The sequence below is a fragment of the Lampetra planeri genome, chromosome 47 (assembly GCF_965212315.1).
Source record: "Lampetra planeri chromosome 47, kcLamPlan1.2.h2, whole genome shotgun sequence".
Taxonomy (NCBI): Eukaryota; Metazoa; Chordata; class Hyperoartia; order Petromyzontiformes; family Petromyzontidae; genus Lampetra; species Lampetra planeri.
The window spans coordinates 1,295,252-1,302,384 of record NC_136153.1 but is presented as its reverse complement, the minus strand read 5'-3'; the positions used below and the strand labels follow the sequence as shown (position 1 = coordinate 1,302,384).

General features: G+C 47.1%; 1 long non-coding RNA gene across 1 annotated transcript in view; it reads right to left on the bottom strand.

Annotated features, from left to right (window-relative positions):
- The window catches only part of LOC144733481 (uncharacterized), a 39,577-nt gene extending 32,965 nt beyond the window's left edge, over positions 1-6,612 (bottom strand). Inside the window, exons 1-2 of the long non-coding RNA XR_013588369.1 lie at positions 2,912-6,612; positions 12-2,764 (exon numbers count right to left, since the gene is read on the bottom strand). This is a non-coding gene — a long non-coding RNA (uncharacterized LOC144733481). The remainder of the gene's footprint in view (positions 1-11; positions 2,765-2,911) is intronic.
- Between the last annotated feature and the right edge of the window lie 521 nt (positions 6,613-7,133).

Genomic DNA, 7,133 nt, shown 5'->3' with positions numbered 1-7,133 from the left:
CTGTCTACTACCTACTACCTACTGTCTACTACCTACTGTCTACTACCTACTGTCTACTACCTACTACCTACTGCCTACTGTCTACTACCTACTGCCTACTACCTACTACCTACAGCCTACTGCCTACTACCTACTGCCTACTACCTACTACCTACTGTCTACTACCTACTACCTACTGCCTACTACCTACTACCTACTGTCTACTACCTACTACCTACTGTCTACTACCTACTGTCTACTACCTACTACCTACTGCCTACTGCCTACTGTCTACTTCCTACTAACTACTGTCTACTACCTACTGCCTACTACCTACTGTCTACTGCCTACTAACTACTGCCTACTACCTACTGCATACTGCCTACTACCCACTACCTACTGTCTACTACCTACTGTCTACTACCTACTGTCTACTACCTACTGTCTACTACCTACTACCTACTACTTACTGCCTACTACCTACTACCTACTGTTTACTACCTACTACCTACTGTCTACTACCTACTACCTACTGCCTACTGTCTACTACCTACTGTCTACTGCCTACTGTCTACTACCTACTGCCTACTACCTACTACCTACTACATACCACCAACTGCCTACTGCCTACTACCTACTGCCTACTACCTACAGCCTACTGCCTACTGCCTACTACCTACTACCTGACTACTACCTACTACCTACTGCCTACTACCTACTACCTACTGTCTACTACCTACTACCTACTGTCTACTACCTACTACCTACTTCCTACTACCTACTTCCCTACTGTATACTACCTACTATCTACTGCTTACTACCTACTGTCCTACTGCCTACTACCTACTGCCTACTGCCTACTACCTACTGTCTACTGCCTACTACCTACTACCTACTGCCTACTGCCTACTACCTACTGCCTACTACCTACTGTCTACTAACTACTACCTACAGCCTACTGCATACTACCTACTACCTGTCTACTACCTACTACCTACTGCCTACTACCTACTACCTACTGTCTACTACCTACTACCTATTGTCTACTACCTACTACCTACTGTCTACTACCTACTACCTACTGCCTACTACCTACTTCCCTACTGTATACTACCTACTATCTACTGCCAACTACCTACTGCCTACTGCCTACTACCTACTGCCTACTGCCTACTACCTACTGTCTACTACCTACTACCTACTGTCTACTACCTACTACCTACTGCCTACTACCTACTACCTACTGTCTACTACCTACTACCTACTGTCTACTACCTACTACCTACTGTCTAATGCCTACTACCTACTACCTACTGTCTACTACCTACTACCTACTGTCTACTACCTACTACCTACTACCTACTGCCTACTACCTACTACCTACTGTCTACTACCTACTACCTACTGACTACTGTCTACTACCTACTGTCTACTGCCTACTATCTACTACCTACTGCCTACTGCCTACTACCTACTGTCTACTGTCTACTACCTACTACCTACCACCTACTGCCTACTGCCTACTGCCTACTACCTACTGCCTACTACCTACTGTCTACTACCTACTACCTACTGCCTACTGCCTACTACCTACTGCCTACTACCTACTACCTACTGTCTACTACCTACTACCTACTGCCTACTGCCTACTACCTACTGCCTACTACCTACTGCCTACTACCTACTACCTACTGTCTACTACCTACTACCTACTGCCTACTACCTACTGCCTACTGCCTACTACCTACTGCCTACTGCCTACTACCTACTGCCTACTACCTACTACCTACTGTCTACTACCTACTACCTACTGTCTACTACCTACTACCTACTGTCTACTACCTACTACCTACTACCTACTGTCTACTGCCTACTACCTACTGTCTACTACCTACTACCTACTGTCTACTACCTACTACCTACTGCCTACTACCTACTGTCTACTACCTACTACCTACTGTCTACTACCTACTACCTACTGCCTACTACCTACTGCCTACTACCTACTACCTACTGTCTACTGCCTACTACCTACTGTCTACTACCTACTACCTACCACCTACTGCCTACTACCTACTGCCTACTACCTACTGTCTACTACCTACTACCTACTACCTACTGCCTACTACCCACTGTCTACTACCTACTGCCTACTGCCTACTGTCTACTACCTACTACCTGTCTACTACCTACTACCTACTGTCTACTACCTACTACCTACTGTCTACTACCTACTACCTACTGTCTACTACCTACTACTTACTACCTACTGTCTACTACCTACTGTCTACTACCTACTGTCTACTGTCTACTATCTACTACCTACTGCCTACTGTCTACTACCTACTACCTGTCTACTACCTACTACCTACTACCTACTGCCTACTGTCTACTACCTACTACCTACTGTCTACTAACTACTACCTACTGCCTACTACCTACTACATACTGTCTACTGCCTACTACCTACTGCCTACTACCTACTGCATACTGCCTACTACCCACTACCTACTGTCTACTACCTACTACCTACTGCCTACTACCTACTGTCTACTGCCTACTAGCTACTGCCTACTGCCTACTGTCTACTACCTACTACCTGTCTACTACCTACTACCTACTGTCTACTACCTACTACCTACTGTCTACTACCTACTACCTACTGTCTACTACCTACTACCTACTGCCTACTACCTACTGTCAACTACTTACTGTCTACTACCTACTACCTACTGTCTACTACCTACTACCTACTGTCTACTGCCTACTACCTACTACCTACTGTCTACTACCTACTACCTACTGTCTACTACCTACTACCTACTGCCTACTACCTACTGTCTACTACCTACTACCTACTGTCTACTACCTACTACCTACTACCTACTGCCTACTACCTACTGTCTACTACCTACTGACTACTGTCTACTACCTACTGTCTACTACCTACTACCTACCACCTACTGCCTACTGCCTACTACCTACTGCCTACTACCTACTGTCTACTGTCTACTACCTACTACCTACCACCTACTGCCTACTGCCTACTGCCTACTACCTACTACCTACTGTCTACTACCTACTACCTACTGCCTACTGCCTACTACCTACTGCCTACTACCTACTGTCTACTACCTACTACCTACTGCCTACTGCCTACTGCGTACTGTCTACTACCTACTACCTGTCTACTACCTACTACCTACTGCCTACTACCTACTGTCTACTACCTACTACCTACTGTCTACTACCTACTACCTACTGTCTGCTACCTACTACCTACTGTCTACTACCTACTGTCTACTACCTACTGTCTACTACCTACTACCTGTCTACTACCTACTGCCTACTGTCTACTACCTACTACCTACTGTCTACTACCTACTACCTACTGCCTACTACCTACTACCTACTGTCTACTGCCTACTACCTACTGCCTACTACCTACTGCATACTGCCTACTACCCACTACCTACTGTCTACTACCTACTGCCTACTACCTACTGTCTACTACCTACTACCTACTGTCTACTACCTACTACTTACTGCCTACAACCTACTACCTACTGTTTACTACCTACTACCTACTGTCTACTACCTACTACCTACTGCCTACGACCTACTGCCTACTACCTACTGTCTACTACCTACTACCTACTGCCTACTGTCTACTACCTACTACCTGTCTACTACCTACTGTCTACTACCTACTACCTACTGTCTACTACCTACTGTCTACTACCTACTACCTACTGTCTACTACCTACTGCCTACTGTCTACTACCTACAACCTGTCTACTACCTACTACCTACTGCCTACTACCTACTACCTACAGCCTACTGCCTACTACCTACTACCTACTACCTACTGCCTACTACCTACTACCTACTGTCTACTACCTACTGCCTACTACCTACTACCTACTGTCTACTACCTACTGTCTACTACCTACTACCTACTGCCTACTGCCTACTGCCTACTGTCTACTACCTACTACCTACTGTCTACTACCTACTACCTACTGCCTACTACCTACTACCTACTGTCTACTGCCTACTACCTACTGCCTACTACCTACTGCATACTGCCTACTACCCACTACCTACTGTCTACTACCTACTACCTACTGCCTACTACCTACTGTCTACTACCTACTACCTACTGTCTACTACCTACTACCTACTACTTACTGCCTACTACCTACTACCTACTGTTTACTACCTACTACCTACTGTCTACTACCTACTACCTACTGCCTACTGTCTACTACCTACTGTCTACTGCCTACTGTCTACTACCTACTGCCTACTACCTACTGTCTACTACCTACTACCTACTACATACCACCTACTGCCTACTGCCTACTGCCTACTACCTACTGTCTACTACCTACTACCTACTGCCTACTACCTACTACCTACTGCCTACTGCCTACTACCTACTGACTACTACCTACTGTCTACTACCTACTACCTACAGCCTACTGCCTACTGCCTACTACCTACTACCTGTCTACTACCTACTGCCTACTGTCTACTACCTACTACCTACTGTCTACTACCTACTACCTACTGTCTACTACCTACTACCTACTGCCTATTTTCTACTACCTACTGTCTACTACCTACTACCTACTGCCTACTGTCTACTACCTACTACCTACTGTCTACTACCTACTACCTACTGCCTACTGTCTACTACCTACAACCTGCTACCTACTACCTACTTCCTACTGCCTACTGTCTACTGCCTACTGCCTACTACCTACTGCCTACTACCTACTACCTACTGCCTACTGCCTACTACCTACTGTCTACTACCTACTACCTACTGCCTACTACCTACTGCCTACTACCTACTGTCTACTACCTACTGTCTACTGTCTACTACCTACTGACTACTGCCTACTGCCTACTACCTACTACCTACTGTCTACTACCTACTACCTACTGTCTACTACCTACTGTCTACTACCTACTGTTTACTACCTACTACCTACTGCCTACTACCTACCTACTACCTACTGTCTACTACCTACTGCCTACTACCTACTACCTACTGTCTACTACCTACTGCCTACTACCTACTGCCTACTGTCTACTACCTACTGTCTACTACCTACTGCCTACTACCTACTACCTACTGTCTACTACCTATTACCTACTACCTACTGCCTACTACCTACCTACTACCTACTGCCTACTACCTACTGTATACTGTCTGCTACCTACTGACTACTGCCTACTGCCTACTACCTACTACCTACTGTCTACTACCTACTACCTACTGTCTACTACCTACTGTTTACTACCTACTACCTACTGCCTAATACCTACCTACTACCTACTGTCTACTACCTACTGCCTACTACCTACTGCCTACTGTCTACTACCTACTGTCTACTACCTACTGCCTACTACCTACTACCTACTGCCTACTACCTACCTACTACCTACTGTCTACTACCTACTGCCTACTACCTACTACCTACTGTCTACTACCTACTGCCTACTACCTATTACCTACTACCTATTACCTACTACCTACTGCCTACTACCTACCTACTACCTACTGCCTACTGCCTACTACCTACTGTCTACTGCCTACTGCCTACTACCTACTGTCTACTACCTACTACCTATTGTCTACTACCTACTGTCTACTACCTACTGTCTACTACCTACTACCTACTGTCTACTACCTACTACCTATTGTCTACTACCTACTGTCTACTACCTACTACCTACTGTCTACTACCTACTACCTACTGTCTACTACCTACTGTCTAATACCTACTGCCTACTACCTACTGCCTACTGCCTACTACCTACTGCCTACTACCTACTACCTACTACCTACTGCCTACTACCTACTACCTACTGTCTACTACCTACTACCTACTGTCTACTACCTACTACCTACTGCCTACTACCTACTACCTACTGCCTACTACCTACTACCTACTGTCTACTACCTACTACCTACTGCCTACTGCCTACTGTCTACTACCTACTACCTACTGTCTACTGCCTACTGCCTACTACCTACTGCCTACTACCTACTGCCTACTGCCTACTACCTACTGTCTACTACCTACTGTCTACTACCTACTACCTACTGCCTACTGCCTACTACCTACTGCCTACTACCTACTACCTACTGTCTACTGCCTACTACCTACTGCCTACTGCCTACTACCTACTGTCTACTACCTACTACCTACTGTCTACTACCTACTACCTACTGTCTACTACCTACTACCTACTGCCTACTGTCTACTACCTACTACCTACTGTCTACTACCTACTACTTACTGTCTACTGCCTACTGCCTACTGTCTACTGTCTACTACCTACTGTCTACTGCCTACTACCTACTGCCTACTGCCTACTACCTACTGCCTACTACCTACTACCTACTGTCTACTGCCTACTACCTACTGCCTACTGCCTACTACCTACTGCCTACTACCTACTATCTTCTACCTACTGTCTACTGTCTACTACCTACTGCCTACTGCCTACTGTCTACTACCTACTGTCGAGGCGTCGTCAGACTGTGGTCGAGGTCTGCGTTGACGAAGGCTGCTCGCGGGAGTTCGCCGCAGCCATCAGTCCCACAGGCGGCCCCGCCTTCCCTCCCCTTCCTCACGCCGCCCCGCCCCCCTCCCCCTCCCCCACCTCCCACCCCCACCTCCTCTTCACGCGGCCCCACGTGACGCCTCCTGCAGGCGTCTGGCGCCAGGGGGGGGGGGGTCGCGACCAGCGCCCCGCCCCCCGGTGGCGCTGTGGCCACAATCGGAGCGGAGCGCGAGGGCATCCCCCGACCTTGCCGATAAATCAGCCAATCAAATGAAGGGGGTGGGGGGGCGCACTTCGTTACTCGATCCATGGATCGATGAATCGACACAGGCGACTCAGGGGCCATCCATTCAGCACGTACGCAAGAAGGGGGGAGGGGGGGTAACCCAAACGCGTGCGTCTGGGGGGGGGGGGTCTACTGACAATGTTCGTAGCATAGGAAACGGGGGGGGTGGGTGAAGCTTCGATAACACTGGTCAACAAAAAAAAAATTCTGGTCTGTACTTTTGCAGCTGTTTTAGACTAATTTCAGAGTGCTGATTCCAAATCTGATCTCAGATTTGCTTTATCAC